Below are 18,863 nucleotides of genomic sequence, written 5' to 3' on the forward strand. Positions count from 1 at the left end.
TGTATCAGGTAGGGGGGGGATGAGCCTGGGTCCACCTGCCTGATGTGCACTGCACCCACTAAACACTGCTCCAGGGACCTGCATACTGCTGTCAGGGAGCTGGGTATGACATTTGAGGCTGGCATAGAGGCAGGCAAAAAAAAATATTTTTTTGGGTGGGGGGGGGGGGGGGTTGGTGACCACTGGGGGAGTAAGGGGAGGTCATCCCCGATTCCCTCCAGTGGTCATTTGGTCAGTTGGGGCACCTTTTTGAAGCTTGGTCCTGAAAAAAAAGGGACCAAGTGAAGCCGGCGAAATGCTCGTCAAGGCCAGCTTTCTTTTTTCCATTATCGGGCGAAGCCGGCCATCTCATACCACGCCCCCGTCCCGCCTCTGTCCCGCCTTTGCTACCCTACCGACACGCCCCATTGAAGTTTGGCTGGCTCCGCGACGGAAAGCAGTTGGTGCCAGCCAAAATCGGCTTTTGATTATACCGATTTGGCCGGGATCAGGAGATCGCCGACCGATTTGTGTCAGAAGATGGCTGGCGATCTCCTTCAAAAATAAGCTGGATAGTAAGTGACTGCAGATAAAGACCTGAATGATCCATCCAGTCTGCCCAACAGTCATACTCATTATCAATTCAAGATTAAAGCAACAATGAACGTGATATTATATACTTGGGGGCTTTCCCCAGCAGGAAAGATTTTTGACTATAATTTGCCAAGTGAGGATCATGGGAGGAGTAGGCAGTGTGCTGTGCATGAAGGAACATGAGGCGAGAAAAGTTGGATCATTGCTGCTGAAACAAGTACATTTTTTAATCACTTGATCATTCCAGCCAGTTTACTTTCCTTAAGCTGCATTATACCTACTCACATTAGTAACGTGTGACTGATTCCATTTACAATATGAAGCACCCATGGCAATATTTGTTGTCAGTGTTTAAGTTCAAATGAATGGCAGGAAATACTGTATGGTCATCCTGATTTGTCTACAGTGTGCTCCAAAGTATGTAGAATATTGAGTATTCACGAATTTGCCATCTAATTTGAAAAAATATGTTCAGTGAATTCATCCTTAACCTATGAACGTGCATGAAAAATTGACACCAGGTGAGAGAAAATAGGGTGAGATTTATTTATTTATTTATGATATTTAACCTGAGTTTAATGTGGCTAACAATACAGTGAAATCACATCAACTGATTAATAGTCTCTGTGGTACAACACATGACCTGATGACCTTCCGGAAATTATTGAAGACTTGTTCAAAAAAATGTACAAAAAAGATCCCCCATAAGAAACCGACACCTAAACTTCACCAGTTACAATTACAATGGAACTTTTCAAGTTTGTTTATTCTAATTTACACCCTAATTACTGAATATTTATCTTGTTCAGATATCATTATGTTATGTTTTATCTATTTACCCACTTCTCATTATACATAATTTTCTTATGCACCTTAACTGCAATAATGCTGAAATTCTTACTCTGTTAATATGATTGCCATGACATTCTTATGCACCTTATCTGTTATCTATATTCTGATTTTTTTATTCCATCCATGTGATTGTTGTTGTATTATATTGTAAGCCACATTGAGCCTGCAAAAAGGTGGGGAAATGTGGGATATAAATGCAGCAAATAAATAAATAAATAAATTGTGATGAGTCAAGCCATCCGGAGACAAAAGCTGATGATTTTGTAGGACACATGAAACTAAAGCTGGTTACAATTCTTTATAAACAGATAAACTGCTGGTTATCGCGTGAAAATCTATGATGGGGTTACTGTCCACTTGTTGATAATGAGTGTAGAAGTTGCTTCTTTTGGTCTTTGAAGAAGATTGAATGGTTTGAACACATTTGATGTATTTGCAACAATTCTCAAAGGCATTCATCCAAAATTTGCCATAAGACAAAAAGGTGTTAGAACAGCAACAAACAGTTCCAATTTTGTAAAAGTCTTTCCAGAATTTGAACATTGGGATGATGATAGTTAAAAAGATGACGAAAATGACATAGCTGATGTGTTACAATGGTATGAAGTTGAGATACTGGATGTCTGTAGGACTTTTATCTCCATTGAAAATCCTGTCTATGAACTTCCTTGACAGCTGTGCCACGCCTGCCATACCTTAAAATCTTGTGTCTGCAACTGATGCAGAGAAAACTAAGATGATTTGGTGTACAAGAAAGTTTCTTGAAATGCTTTTGACAAATGTCAAGGACTTTGGAATAAATACAGATCATTGTAATTGGCTTCTGATGAAATTATTGATTCTTTTGGGCTGGGACTCAAGAAGTCCAATCAGACACAATGGAACTCTGTTTTCTTGGCAGACTGATGCAATTAGTCCATCAGCAAAATTGATTTGGTGTCCTTTGCATTGAAATTCTGACTGTAGGTAGGCTAACTTCTTTAGAAACAAGTAGGGAAAGTATGCAGAGCTTAGCTTGTGGAATTCTTTCCAACCCTTGTGCATGCGAATACCTATCTGTATTTGAATCAAATTGCCAGTATGTGTGTGTGCATATGTGTGTATCTCTGCTTTGTATGTTTATCTGTTTTGTTTTTGTAGATGTCCCTTTATGTGTGGGGACTGATATGTTTGTATATTTTTGTATGTATGGGCACATGTGTGTGTGTCAGTGCCTATTTGTTTCTGTATGTGCAAATACTTGCATGTGTGGTTGTGTGTGTGGATTTTTTTGTAGTGGAGAAATTTCTCCAAATGGGTTATTTTTACTTATATCATGACAGTATTTAAATGTTTGTTGGTCCTCTGTGTGTATGATCACAAGAGGAGATGGGGGAGGTGGGGTTGGTTTTGCTTGGTTTCTCTGCAATGTACGTATTGCCTTTTGCTATTGTGATAGGACATGACTTTCTAGATTACAGATAGCACGTAACTTATTTTTGAGCATAAGTAGACTTACTTCCTTCTGTCACTGTAGGGTAGCACAGTGAATCAGTGTTTGAATGCTGTAACAATTGGAACTGATTCTCCCATTGAAATATATTGGGACTAAAAGCCCGGATCTGTCAAACCTAAGCCCTGCTAGTCCGGTGGACCTCCAGATCCCCCTGCCCACTGACAATACTAAAAAACCTTGTGGTCCAGTGGGCTAGCCTGGTGGTCTATTGGTGGGCCTGCCCCCTCAAACCCCTCAATACCTCAAAACAGGAGGAGGGATGAGCACTCCCTCCCTCCTCCTGATGTTGCCCTGCCCAGTGCATCCCACCAGGCTAGCTCTCGGGTGGGTGGGGGGGGGGGGGTCTAGTAAGAGTCCTACTGGACCACCAGGTTTTTTGGTATTGTTGGTGTGGGCAGGGGCTTATGTGTGTGGGGAGGGTAGGGGGGTTTGGATGTTCACCGGATCTCCAAGCCCTTGTGTTTGAGGGGTAGGGGCCTGGAAGCATGCAAATGCATGCTGAACAGGGTCTCTCCATTCCTCCCTAATGCCCTGGCAAACTCTAATACCAGTTCTGAACTGATGTCAAGTTTGCCACGGGAGCAGCGCCCTTGTTTATCATGCTGTCCATTGAGCATTGGAGAGGAATGTTAATAACCCTGTTCAGCATGCATTTACAGGCTCATTGCATTCAAAGCCAGTGAGCTCGTTATTTCACACACTCACTGTCTCTGAACAGTTTGCGGTAGCAAATGTGGGTGCTAATCCGGTGCTAATGGCCTCCAGCGCTTACATTTGCTTCTGAGCATCAGGGCCTGAAAGATGTCCAGATATGTTAGCCCTCCTTTTAGTTTCTGAACATTAATGTAAATATCAGTAGAATCCTGAAATAATCTAGTTAGTTGTCAATCCTAATCTCTTGAACCCTGAGCACATCTGACTGGGCCTCCCCTAAATTTTGTACCTTGGATATATTCCTAGTTTGCGAATGTCTTAATCTAACCCTGCCTAAAGCAGAAGATACTAGTTGGCAGTACAAATAGTGGGAGGCATTCTATAAATGGCACTGAGATTTTGGTGCCAGAAAAAATTGTCAGTGTGCTATTCTATAAACGGTGCTCTAAGTTAAGGGCCATTTATAGAATTTATTTTTGTTACATTTGTACCCTGTGCTTTCCCACTCATTTCAGGCTCAGTGCAGCTTACATGGGGCAATGGAGGGTTGAGTGACTTGTCCAGAGTCACAAGGAGCTGCCTGTGCCTGAAGTGGGAATTGAACTCAGTTCCCCAGGACCAAAGTCCACCACCCTAACCACTAGATCACCACCCTAACCACTAGGCCACTCCTCCACTTAGTGTCACATCCCTCGCTAACTCCGTCTGTGCTCACCCCGAGGCCGGCCCGCGGCCATGGCCGGCGTTGATCCTGCCGCCGAGCGATGCGCCGGTTCCTCGCCCCGATGGCCGGCCAAGAGCGGGGGCTGGCCACCGCCGAGGTTGCGGCCGAAGACCGGCCTCCTATGACTTCTGGTTCTCCATCGCCGGCTATGGAAGTTGCGCTCGCTCCGGCAGGGAAGATGGCGCCGGGAACTTGGGGCCAGCGTCTCTTCCGCCTAGTGAACGCGGCAATCAAGATCCCGCCCTGGAGGACCCTGATTGGGTGGTTGAGACCAAGACTCCACCGGAAGACCGGCCTTGAACCACTCCGAAGGGTTCCTCGAGGGAGCTTCCCCGAAGTCTCCGCCCCTGCCAGCTGAGCCTCGCTTACTGATTGCTAGTGGTATTTAAAGCTGCATATCCGGCAGGCAGATTGCTTCGGCTTCTGTTCAGTGAGGCTCCAGATTAGTGGTGATTTCTGGACTACTTGCGTGTCACCTGTTTTGACCTTCTGTTTGTCCCTAGACTACTCTGGTCGCCACCTGCCTTGACCTGTTGCCTGTCCCTGGACTACTCTGCTCGCCGCTTGCCTTGACCTGTTGCCGGTCCCTGGACTACTCTGCTCCTTGCCTGCTCCTCTCCCCTGCTGGGGTTGGTTCCCTTGTGTCCGGTCAGTCTGGCCACCCCTGCGGTTCCAGAAGTCCTGTTGGCCACCTGCAGCTGGGGGCTCAACCTCTGGTGAACGGTGGTCGCCGCGGGTGAAGTCGGGGTGCGCGGCTGTCCTTTGGGGGAACATTGAGGCATACCTTACGCTCTCCTGGGGGACCCAAGGGCTCACATCGCATCAGTCAGGACACTTAGAGCCCATTTCCACACCAAAATTTGGGCACTGGTATTTAAGCCAGCTGAAACCTGGTGTAAATGTCGGCACCCAGTTCCAGGCATTTTGGTGTGGAAATGAGGCTACTCTGTAATCACATGCTCAACTTTTGGGATTGCTTCTGCCACTCCCCTGGCCATACCCCATTGTGAGTTGCGTTAGGGGATTTACGTGCACAGGGTTATAGAATAGGAAATGAGACACATGCACAAATTTCAAATATTGTCAATTAAATTCCATAATTGATAACATCAATTGTGATTAATTGGCTTGTAAGCTAATTAATTTGTGTGCAGATCTTCAATCTGCATGCAAATCTCAGTGCCATATATACAATCTGGGGAAAACCAATAAGAAAGCAGTACTGCTCAGTCAGCAGGTTTCACAGTAGAAATAACAACTGAAAAAAATGAAATATATATCTTAATTAAAATACAGCACATCAAAGCTAGGGAATTATTTGTAGTTGTGTATGAATATATCTGTCTGTCTGACCATCTATGTATCTATCCAGTGTGTGTGTCTGTATGTTTGTGTGTATATGTGTGTGGTGTGATTGTGTTAATGTGTTTGTGTATGTGTTGTGCATATGTTTTGTGGAGCTAATTGGAGGTTGGAAGGTAGTTTAGGGGATAGTAATGCAGTTATAAGGGGGTAGTGTGGGGGGGGTTGAGGCAGTTGGGCTGTTGGGCAGTTGTGGGTGTAGATTTGGGGGTTGGGACACATTGATGGGTGATGGGGTGGTTTTTGTGGCAGATTGTGATGGGAGGACAGTTGGGGTAGTTTTGGAGGTGGGGTAAATTATGGGGCATGGGACAGTTATGGAGGGGCAGGTGTGGGGGATATTTTGGAGACTGAAGACAGTTTGGGGAGACAGTTGTGTGGCTTGGGTAGTTTGGGGGTGATGGTGAGTTTGTAGGGGTTAGCTAATGGGGTGAGACAGTTTAGGGGTGGTGGGACAGTTGCAGAGGGGTCATTTGGAGTGGTATGGCAGTGTGGAGGTGCTAAGACATTTGAAAGAGTAGATTGGACGGTGGGGTGGGTTGAGGAAAGTCACAGAATAACTACAAGGATAAAGAATTCCAGCACCAAAAGTCCTATCTAGGGAAACACCTCAGAGATAAGGATATAGGGGTCGATGTAAGCCATATGGTAGAGCCACACACCGATGGCTAAGTGCACAGCTTCTTCCATGAGATTAATGAGATAATGCCAGTTTGGGGAATTTACTGCCAGTTTTTTTTTTGTGACCAAGAATGGAAGTGGAAGTTAACAGTGGCTTCACTGTGTGCATGTCTGAAGAAAACGAAAGTGCCAGCATACATCTGTGCATGTTATTTTGTGTATAAATATTAGCCTCACTAAAACTTTATGTGGAAGAAATTTCTGAGAAGCTAATATTTATGTGCATCATGACATTCTGGTTCAAGCACAGATGTGTGCTGGCAATTTCATTTTCTTTGGATTTGTACATAATAAAGCCACCCTTACTGCAGAACCTATGTGCCTTATGTGTTTGGTAGGCTTTCCCTGATTATCGCACAAATTCTAAGTGCTTTGAATTTGCAACTACTCATAGTTTATTGCATTGCTGCAGAATATTATATCCTCTTGACTAATCCTTCTACGCTACCATGGACCTAGCAGTGAGTATCTTGCATTGTGCACGTGTTAAAATCCCTTACTTCTGTGCACAGTGGAAGAATGTCCATTGACCTTGTTACTATTAATTTTCATATACTGTGCACCCATGTGTACTTCATGAGCTAACTGCTGTGGTGAACCCCTTTCTGCATCGTGTGGCCAGTATCATTCACATACACCTCAAAGTAACTGAGTGCTTCTGCTTGCGATGGCTTTCTGCATTGTCCCTGTAGGGGAGTCGAGACACCATGTCGCGGGAATCCAGCTGAATGCCTAAGAACTGTAAACGTGTAGTTGGATCGCATGTTTTCTCTTTTGCTAAAGGGATACCGAAGGACTCACTTCGGTTATTGGAAAAGTAATGGAAGCGATGCTGAAGGAAAGGATAGTGAATTTCCTAGAAGCCAATAACTTGCATGATCCGAGACAACATGGTTTTACCAAAGGGAAATCGTGCCAAACGAATCTCATTGAGTTCTTTGGATGACAGGAGAATTGAATCAGGGACGAGCTATAGACGTAATCTACTTAGATTTCAGCAAAGCTTTTGACACAGTTCCCCAAAGGAGGCTCTTAAATAAACTGGATGAGCTGAAGATAGGACCCGAAGTGGTGAACTGGATTAGGAACTGGTTGACGGACAGACGCCAGAGGGTGGTGGTGAATGGAATTCGCTTGGAGGAGGGAAAGGTGAGTAGTGGAGTGCCTCAGGGATTGATGCTGGGGCCGATTCTGTTCAATATATTTGTGAGTGACATTGCCAAAGAGTTAGAAGGTAAAGTTTGCCTATTTGCGGATGATACTAAGATCTGTAACAGAGTGGACACCCAGGAGGGAGTGGAAAACATGAAAAAGGATCTGAGGAAGCTAGAAGAATGGTCTAAGGTTTGGCAATTAAAATTCAATGCGAAGAAATGCAAAGTGATGCACTTAGGGAATAGAAATCCACGGGAGACGTATGTGTTAGGCGGCGAGAGTCTGATAGGTACAGACGGAGAGAGGGATCTTGGGGTGATAGTATCTGAGGATTTGAAGGTGACAAAACAGTGTGACAAGGCTGTGGCCGTAGCTAGAAGGTTGTTAGGCTGTATAGAGAGAGGTGTGACCAGCAGAAGAAAGGAGGTGTTGATGCCCCTGTATAAGTCGTTGGTGAGGCCCCACCTGGAGTATTGTGTTCAGTTTTGGAGGCCGTATCTTGTTAAGGATGTAAAAAGAATTGAAGTGGTGCAAAGAAAAGCTACGAGAATGGTATGGGATTTGCGTTACAAGACGTATGAGGAGAGACTTTTTGAACTAAACATGTATACTCTGGAGGAAAGGAGAAGCAGGGGTGATATGATACAGACGTTCAAATATTTGAAAGGTATTAATCCGCAAACGAACCTTTTCCGGAGATGGGAAGGTGGTAGAACGAGAGGACATGAAATGAGATTGAAGGGGGGCAGACTCAAGAAAAATGTTAGGAAGTATTTTTTCACGGAGAGAGTAGTGGATGCTTGGAATGCTCTCCCGCGGGAGGTGGTGGAAATGAAAATGGTAACGGAATTCAAACATGCGTGGGATAAGCATAAAGGAATCCTGTGCAGAAGGAATGGATCCTCAGGAGCTTAGTCAAGATCGGGAGGCAGGGCTGGTGGTTGGGAGGCGGGGATAGTAACATAGTAACATAGTAACATAGTAGATGACGGCAGAAAAAGACCTGCACGGTCCATCTAGTCTGCCCACGATAAACTCATGTGTATACCTTACCTTGATTTGTACCTGTCTTTTTCAGGGCACAGACCATATAAGTCTGTGCAGCAGTATTTCCCGCCTCCCAACCACCAGTCCCGCCTCCCATCACCGGCTCCGGCACAGACCCCGTATAAGTCTGCCCTCCCCCATCCTAGCCTCTCAACCACCAACCCCTCTTCCCCCCGCCACCCAATTTCAGCTAAGCTTCTGTGGATCCATTCCTTCTGCACAGGATTCCTTTATGCCTGTCCCACGCATGCTTGAATTCCGTTACCGTTTTCATCTCCACCACCTCCCGCGGGAGGGCATTCCAAGTGTTCACCACCCTCTCCGTGAAGAAATACTTCCTGACATCTTTCCTGAGTCTGCCCCCCTTCAATCTCATTTCATGTCCTCTCGTACTACCGCCTTCCCCTCTCCGGAAAAGATTCGTTTGCGGATTAATACCTTTCAAATATTTGAACGTCTGTATCATATCACTAAGGTTTGTAGTGCTGGGCAGACTTATTAGGTCTGTGCCAGAGCCAGCGGTGGGAAGCGGGACTGGTGGTTGGGAGGCAGGGATAGTTCTGGGCAGACTTATACGGTCTGTGCCAGAGCCGGTGGTGGGAGGCAGGGATAGTGCTGGGTAGACTTATACGGTCTGTGCCAGAGCCGGTGGTGGGAGGCGGGGCTGGTGGTTGGGAGGCGGGGATAGTGCTGGGCAGACTTATACGGTCTGTGCCAGAGCCGGTGGTTGGGAAGCGGGGATAGTGCTGGGCAGACTTATACGGTCTGTGCTCTGAAGAACACAGGTACAAATCAAAGTAGGGTATACACAAAATTAGCACATATGAGTTATCTTGTTGGGCAGACTGGATGAACCGTGCAGGTCTTTTTCTGCCGTCATCTACTATGTTACTATTGTTACTAATCTATATATGTCACCTAAAAAATCGGTGATGAGGGAAAACACGATTAGGTGTATTCTGTAAACTGCGCCTAAAGTTAGGCGTGGTTTTCAGAATATGCCTAAATCTGTCCATGCAGCTAGAATTTAGACACAGCCAATTAAACCAATGAAAACCTGTTATAAATACTCATGCCTAACTTTAGGCACAGAACGGGTTATTCTATAACACTGCATGTAAATTTTTAGAATGCCCGTGACCTGCCCATGCTCCTCCTATAGCCACATCCTTTTTGTGATCCGCACAGTAGAATTTACACTGACTATATTATAGAATACGCTTAGCGAGTAGTGCACGTAAATTCTAATTATTGTCAATTACTGATAATTGCTTGTTAGCTTCCAATTATTGGTGCTGATTGGCTCATTATTAAATTAAGTTATGTAGGCAAATCAGCTATGCTTGTTGATTTGCACGCATAACTCAAGGCACCATATATAGAATTAGGTGGATAGTGCCTAAATTAATGGCTCAGGGAGCCCACCTTAAAATAATCAGAAATTTATAGAGCAGCTCTCCTCTGGAGGAGGGATCCAGAAGTAAGTATTGCTGTAAAAAGACATTCACCAGGAACCTCCTGTAACCAAGTGTTCCTAAGAAACCTACTAGAGACTGTAAGTAATTGAACAAGATTTATTGTTCTACCTCTGTCTGTATATAGTTTATGCTGAAATTGTCCCACGTTTTTGTAGGTATCAATATCAGCCAAGTTTAAGTAAACCTTTTGAATCAGAGCTGCAACTTCTGTCCTAGACTGATTTATTGGATGAAAAGAGAGTGCTGAGTGAGTGGATTATTGTGCCAGTCATCATTCCAGCTCAAGCTGGTCCAGGCCCTGCCCTCCCTACAAACAAGTTTACTAGGCTCACTGGGCAAACATGGGTTACATATGTTTTACTGTGTCTAAGTTTGTATGTGCAGAAGCTGTACTTGCTTCTCCCATAGGAATGCATTGTGCCTTTTTGGGGGGTGGGGTAGGGAAAGAGTCTTATTTCTTCGGGAAATCCCCTCTCCAAGCTGGCCCATTTTCGAACTCGATGTGTGTTTTCACTGGTTTTTCTCCATGCTAAGCTTCTTCCCATTCTGTTAATTTTCAGAGAGTTATTTTTGCCCCCAGACAGACAGAGATTCTCAAACCCTTTTGTATAGTTGTTTGAACTTTCATTGGGTTGCTCTTAAATTTAGCTTGCTAAAATGTGTCATTCATTAGTTATAGAACCTGCTTTAATTAGAAGACAGTTAAAAAAAAACTTCCTTTTTTTTCTAACTGAAGACTACAGTTTTAAAAACCAAAGTTCAGTTAATAGCCTAATGGTCAGATCAGTGAACTGGCAAGCCCTGTCAGATCTCAAAAGTAGCACTCCCTCTAGTTGCAGGAATTTTAGCAGGTCTGTATTTATTTTTATAGCTGTTTTAATCAGAACATATAGCCTAAGTAGTGAGCTGTGTATGCAGGGGCGTAGCCAGACAACACATTTTGGGTGGGCATAGGCAAGAAGTGGGTGGGCACCAAGTGTTCTCTCCTCCCCCCCCTCCCAAAAAAAAAGCCACCACTAAAAAATATCTCAGCTGGCAGGAAAATGCTTATTTTCACCTTGGCAGTCTGCAGCAGGCATGCGCTGAAAACTGAGCATGCGCAGGTGCCAGTACCGTGGAGAGTAGCGTCTCCGCTACCATCAGGGGGAAGTCTTCAGCTGGCAGAGCTTGGGATCTCCACCAGCTAGCTAAACGTGTGCTACTCTTGGGTGGGCCTGAGCCCTAAGTGGGTGGGCCCTGGCCCACCCAGGCCCACCTGTGGCTACGCCACTGTGTGTATGTTTAAGTTTTCCACCTTTTTTGTTATTATTATGATGGAGAAAGTTTACTTTATTTGGAGGAAAGGACTTCAGTACATTTTCAGTGTCTTTTTCTGCCAATCGGCAGCGCTCTGAACTACTGAATTGAAACCATCACGTCTAAAAACCTCCACCTTTTATTTTTAAATTATTATTTATGTGGTTTTTTTAATTGTCTGCCGATAAGAAAGCTAAGTAACCACTGCAATTTGAAACAATTATGTCAATGTGTGAAAAGCAAACCATCTTATAAAAAGATAAATAGAAAAACATAAAGGTGGAAAAATGTAACATACACAGCTCACAACTTATTATTATTATTATTATTATTAGCATTTGTAAATACAACTTACATTGGGTATTTGATATTGGAGTGAGTATGTCAGCCAAATATGTACATATATACATTGCATACTTAATGATCTGTTTACTAGGTCTGTTTACTAAGCTGCACTAGCGGCTTCCGTGCAACATTGCCAACATAGCCCATTCAAAGCGAATGGCCTGTGTCTGCACTAGCACACAGCCAGCCACGCTACTGGCTTAGTAAACTTGAGCACTAATATTAGATTACTGGAATTCATACAGTGTTGAATTTAGGAAAACACCCCCTTTCAGTTTTAATCATGAAATATGAAAAAGATCATTTGTAAGAAGTGAAGTATTAAGTTACAAACAAAGAGTCATAACAAATGTGGCCATCCTTCCCCAGGCCAGTGTTTTTAGAAGGCAGCACCGTTCATAGAAAAGGTGCAAAATAAACTCCCTGGCTGAGTCTCCATTTATCCAAAGCTTGTGGGTGGCTGGTGGGCAGCAGTGCTATGGCAGTTGGAAGGTTCCATTGCAAGTTGCAAGGGGGAATTGTCCAGAAAGCGCTTTTAAAAATACTGAAAAAAACCCCAATATTTTTTTTAAATTACAGAACAGCTACAGATGCACTATATTAAAATGCTTTACAATTGCTGCTTCCCATCTGTTTTACTATTTAAGACTTTCACCAGATAAAGATTTGGTTTACCCTGGCCTGGCAGTCCAACTCCTCATAGGAAACCTCCAGTTGGAAGTGTACCACAGCGGCAGCACTTGGTAACTTCTGTTGGCAAGTTTTAGTGCTCCTGTTTATTCCCAATTACATGCATCTGATCAGAGAAAGAAAGAATTTTATGGTTAATTTGGCAGAGGACTGAAAGAGTTTAATTCTCATTGTTTTGTTGTCCACAGAAAAGAGTTGAAACTCAGGTAATATGTTCGTGATTCATGTTTCTGCACTTCAGAGCTGAAATAATCTGGATTAGGTTTGGTGGAATTATTTTTCTGCTCTATTAAATCGCCAGCACCGCTCAGGCAATGAATTTAGCAACAATAAACTTTAAAAAATTGCCTAACAACTTTTGTCCACTGAGTGGTGCCTGCTCGTCCAATAGTCAAGCCTCCAACCCATTCAGGAGTGTTTCTCCAGCTGGCTCTGATCTCTGCATCTGCCCCATTGCCTCCCATGGTGCACAGTCCTAGTCACCACTGCTTCTCATGATCAAGTTGTCTGTTCCTCCGGGCTCTTCATATTGTAGCTCTGACTTCTGCTTTGCACTGCAGCTGCCATTAGACTGGAGATGGATAGAAGAAAAGACAGGGCAGAGGAGTGAGAAATAGGGCTGTACCAAATATTTGTATTTAATTTGATTCAGCCCCAAATAGTGCCCCAAATATGTTATTCTTATTTGGCTGAATAGCAACTTAAATTCAAATATGAATAATCCGAGGCTTTACTGTGCTAAATCCTACTGAAATAAACACTTGGGGCCCGATATTCAGCTGGCAGGAGGCAGCCTGCATAAGTCTCGTGGTCTGCGCTTACCCCAGATATTTAATACCAGCCAGGCCATTTTTGGTGAACAGCATTGAATATTGGCTTTTTTTTTGGCCAGCTCTAACTTAGCTGGCCAGTTAACAGGCAAAGATAGGATTGCTATTTATGTGGTCTGATTTGCCTGCTAAACTTAGCTGGCCAGTGCTTAAATATTCGCGGATAGCTTGCTATATCATGCAATATAGCAGGTTAGCCGCTATGGACTAGATTCTAATCACGCCTAAAAATTTGGCACCAAAATGAATTTTGCCTAAGTGCATTCTATAAAGCACGCCTTAATTTAGGTATACTTTATAGAATAAGCATAAATTTCCACGTGGTTTATAGAATATGCTGCATAACTAAATTGAGTTGTGGGCAGTTATGCCAAGTAAAACCTGGTGAAAATGCTGACGCTGAAATATGCGCAGACTGGGTATATTCCATAACCATACGCATAGATTTTAGAAATGACCATGACCTGTCCATTCCATGCCTATGGCCGTGCCCCCTTTTCAAATATGCAACTTAGAATTTACATACAGCATGTTATAGACAGTTCTGCGTGTAAAATCTAATTATTGCCAATTAGTGTCTTGTTAATTGGCAGTTATCAGTTCTGATTGGATTGTTAACCAATTAGGTTATGCGCATACGGAATATGCTTCCATTTCTGCGTGGAAATCCGAGGATATGCGCTAACCGCGAATATTCAGCAGAGATAACCAGCTGTCTCCTGCTGATAGTGGTTAGCTAGTTAAATGCTATTTAATTGTCCAGGAGCTGTTCCTGGCCAGTTAAATAGTGCTGAATATCGGGGGGGGGGGGGGGGGGGTTGATCTCTAATTTCACGTTGCTTCTTTTATTATTTGTTGTATTAAAGCTTAATGCCCATTATTCATATTCGGCCGAATAATATTTTTCATTATTTGTTTTCAGCCGAATAGTAAAATATGATATTCGATACAGCTGTAGTGAGAAATGGGGAGAATGAATTGCTAGGGACTCCATCTTGGCAGTTTATTATTCTTGATATTAATCTAAATGCAAATTAGAGGGACAACCTAACTTATAGGAGTATGAGGCGGATGGTGTTTTGGTGTACACACGCTAGCCTTTCTAGTGTCCGACACTCCACCCCCTTGGACTGGTGATAGTACCCCGATTGGGGTGATGTATAAAAACAGACATTGAATATATATACAGTGGTGGAAATAAGTATTTGATCCCTTGCTGATTTTGTAAGTTTGCCCACTGACAAAGACATGAGCAGCCCATAATTGAAGGGTAGGTTATTGGTAACAGTGAGAGATAGCACATCACAAATTAAATCCGGAAAATCACATTGTGGAAAGTATATGAATTTATTTGCATTCTGCAGAGGGAAATAAGTATTTGATCCCCCACCAACCAGTAAGAGATCTGGCCCCTACAGACCAGGTAGATGCTCCAAATCAACTCGTTACCTGCATGACAGACAGCTGTCGGCAATGGTCACCTGTATGAAAGACACCTGTCCACAGACTCAGTGAATCAGTCAGACTCTAACCTCTACAAAATGGCCAAGAGCAAGGAGCTGTCTAAGGATGTCAGGGACAAGATCATACACCTGCACAAGGCTGGAATGGGCTACAAAACCATCAGTAAGACGCTGGGCGAGAAGGAGACAACTGTTGGTGCCATAGTAAGAAAATGGAAGAAGTACAAAATGACTGTCAATCGACAAAGATCTGGGGCTCCACGCAAAATCTCACCTCGTGGGGTATCCTTGATCATGAGGAAGGTTAGAAATCAGCCTACAACTACAAGGGGGGAACTTGTCAATGATCTCAAGGCAGCTGGGACCACTGTCACCACGAAAACCATTGGTAACACATTACGACATAACGGATTGCAATCCTGCAGTGCCCGCAAGGTCCCCCTGCTCCGGAAGGCACATGTGACGGCCCGTCTGAAGTTTGCCAGTGAACACCTGGATGATGCCGAGAGTGATTGGGAGAAGGTGCTGTGGTCAGATGAGACAAAAATTGAGCTCTTTGGCATGAACTCAACTCGCCGTGTTTGGAGGAAGAGAAATGCTGCCTATGACCCAAAGAACACCGTCCCCACTGTCAAGCATGGAGGTGGAAATGTTATGTTTTGGGGGTGTTTCTCTGCTAAGGGCACAGGACTACTTCACCGCATCAATGGGAGAATGGATGGGGCCATGTACCGTACAATTCTGAGTGACAACCTCCTTCCCTCCGCCAGGGCCTTAAAAATGGGTCGTGGCTGGGTCTTCCAGCACGACAATGACCCAAAACATACAGCCAAGGCAACAAAGGAGTGGCTCAGGAAGAAGCACATTAGGGTCATGGAGTGGCCTAGCCAGTCACCAGACCTTAATCCCATTGAAAACTTATGGAGGGAGCTGAAGCTGCGAGTTGCCAAGCGACAGCCCAGAACTCTTAATGATTTAGAGATGATCTGCAAAGAGGAGTGGACCAAAATTCCTCCTGACATGTGTGCAAACCTCATCATCAACTACAGAAGACGTCTGACCGCTGTGCTTGCCAACAAGGGTTTTGCCACCAAGTATTAGGTCTTGTTTGCCAGAGGGATTAAATACTTATTTCCCTCTGCAGAATGCAAATAAATTCATATACTTTCCACAATGTGATTTTCCGGATTTAATTTGTGATGTGCTATCTCTCACTGTTACCAATAACCTACCCTTCAATTATGGGCTGCTCATGTCTTTGTCAGTGGGCAAACTTACAAAATCAGCAAGGGATCAAATACTTATTTCCACCACTGTATATATATATATATATATATATATATATATATATATATATATATATATATATATATATATATAAGTGATCTAGAGACAGTGTTAATTTGTTGAATGGATCAAACAGTTGAGCGGCGTTGGAGCTGTACTCTGGAGAACTGTTGCTAAAGAGAGATTTGGTGAATGAAATGGTCACTAAAGAGCTAAATATACATCAGGATCAGAAATATATATCTATGTATACATATGATTACTAGTTACTGTATGTAACATGTTAAATAATCTGTGTTCAAGGGAGTGGTTGGAATAGGAGGCATGTGATTGCGAGTGGCGTGAGTGTTAGTAGTATGAATGGTAATTAGGAGGTATTGAACGTAATAAAATGGTTCGAGAATGAAAACTAGTGGAGTACGTTTTTGTATATTGTAGTTTATTATTCTTTCCAACACAATGGAAATTGGAATTATACAAAACAAGTTGAGAAATGTCTGTCCCGCCGGGGGGGGGGGGGGGGTAGACTAATGGGTCCTTTTACCAAGCTGCAGTAAAAGGGGGCCTGCAGTGCGTGTTTTTGATGCATACTGAGGCTCCCTTTTACCGCAGTGGGTAAAAGGCTTTTTTTTTTGAGGGGGAGCACTTACCATCATCCACTGAGGTGGTGGTAAGGGCTCCCGTGCTAACCCAGCAATAACCGGGCAGCGAGCAGCACTGCCCGATTACCGCCGAGTAAACACTGACGCATGCTGGGGGTGGGAACTACCGCCAGGCTGGTGGTACTTTCCAATAGTTGTCCCATACAGCTACTCCCACTCCAATCCCCAAATGCCCCAATCTCTGAAAACTATCCCTCAGCAACTATGCCTTCCACCCCTGAAAACTGCTCCCTACAGTACTCCCCCCCCAAATGTCTCACCCTTCTAAAATATACCCATGCAACTGCTCCACCACTCCATAAACTTGCCCCGCCATCTTAGAATAACCCCTGGCAATTTTCCCCACACTCCAAAACTATTCTACTATCCCACCCCAAATTGCCCTTCACTCTGAAACTACTCCTTGTCCCAGTACTACACCCTGCAACTGCCCAACCCCTAAAACTAGCCTCCCGCAACTGTTGTACTATCCAAACTGCTCCCACGCCCCAAATTTAAACCCCTGCAATTATCCCACTGCCTCCCCTCAATTTCCCCATTGCCTCCAAAACTGCTCCTACCACCTAACCCCCCCCCCACATCCCCATCACCCTCAAACTTCCCCACCCTCTTAAAATACCCCTGCAACTTTCCTACCACCGTCAAACTTCTCTATCCTCTTAAAATAACCCCCACAGCAGCCTCAATCCCCAAACTTCCCCACCCACTTAAATGGTCCCTCTGCAACTGCCCTACCCCAATACTGTTACACCTCTAAACACTACCCCATGCAACTGCCTCACTACTCCTAAAATATACCCATTCTCCCAAACTGCCCCTATAGCTGCCCAACCCCCCCAAAACTACTCTCTTACAGTTGCCCTACTCCCTAAACTTCTAAAAGTGTACCCATCTTCTACACATATTCAGTATATATACCTTCATAAACTCATAAGAAACACACACATAAACACACAGACTTCCACATACCCACCAACCCACAAGCAACACAGACATATATTCACCCCCATACATATACATTGAGGTTGGAAAGAATTCCATGAGCCATGTTCTGCATGCTTTCCCTATGTATTTATCTTTTACCTTTGTCTTATCTGTTTGTTTTTGTTTGTTTTTAGCCTCTATCTCCTAACTTCTCATTGTGTTTATCAACAAGTTAGCATTACCCGCTGTTCTTTTTTTTCTCAGTTCTATTAATTACTTTATGTTTTTATTGTAAGCTGCATTGTTGCCTGAATGCCAAAGGGGATTTCCTTGTCATCAACAGCAGATGAATCCATTAACTGATGGGTTATGTCTGCCTACCAGCAGGTGGAGATAGAGAACACTGAAAAACTATAGTGCTCTATGGACGGCTAGCTCCATCTGCCTTCAGTATTTCTCTATCTCCCAGCAGGTGTGGACGTAGCTTGATCAGCTCCTGGAAAAAAATCTGCCTGGGGTGGCTCCTGTGCTTTTGCCAGTTGAAGCAGGGGTGTTGTGGCTGGTGGTGTCCACTTTGAAGGCACATAGGTTTGCCGTTTCCCTGCCTTACCCGTCCCCCTGCCTACCGAGTACCTCTGTTGCTGCCTGCCTCCAAAAAAGAGTACGCATTGGTTCTGCGTAGCTATTCTGAGGCTATTTTCCATGTGCAGCTTGACTGGAGCTCGTTTGACTCGGTCTTGTGAGGTGAGAGTGGTGCCCATTTTCTCCGGGGAGGTCCCGCACATGCCGATCGGGGTAAGTTTTGGTGCGAAGCCGCCATTTTACTTATTTCCGTCCAGTCGGACAATGGCTGCTGAAGCAGTTAAACATTGCTCCCGTTGTGGTAAACGTAGATCAGCAGCGGGGCTCTGTAAGACGTGCTCTTTAGACGCTAGAGCTGGTACGAGCATGGCGAGCGATGATTCTTCCCGCTCAAGGGAGCTGGCAGCGGGCGCCATTTTAGAAGCGCTGCAGGCCTCGACCCTTGCTGTTGCGGAGGAGTCTGAGTGCAGGGGGATGCCTCGGTTAGAGGCAACCAGAGGAGCTCCTGTTCCCGTTTCTCCTGATTCGGAGACAGAGGGTCAGGGTGAGTTTTTCTCCCCGGAGTTTGTGCTGTTAATGCATAAAGCTTTCATGCTGAAATGAGCTCTGCCGCAGGTGTCTGACACTGCGCTGCTACCTGGTTTCCCCCCGGGTGTTGATGGCTCGGGGCTGGCTGATTTCCTCGAGCGTTGGAAGGACGCAAAACATAGACGGGTAAATCCCCTTTCAGAGAGTGGCGCACTTCCCTCCCCCCCCCCCCCCC

The sequence above is a fragment of the Microcaecilia unicolor genome, chromosome 1 (assembly GCF_901765095.1).
Source record: "Microcaecilia unicolor chromosome 1, aMicUni1.1, whole genome shotgun sequence".
Taxonomy (NCBI): Eukaryota; Metazoa; Chordata; class Amphibia; order Gymnophiona; family Siphonopidae; genus Microcaecilia; species Microcaecilia unicolor.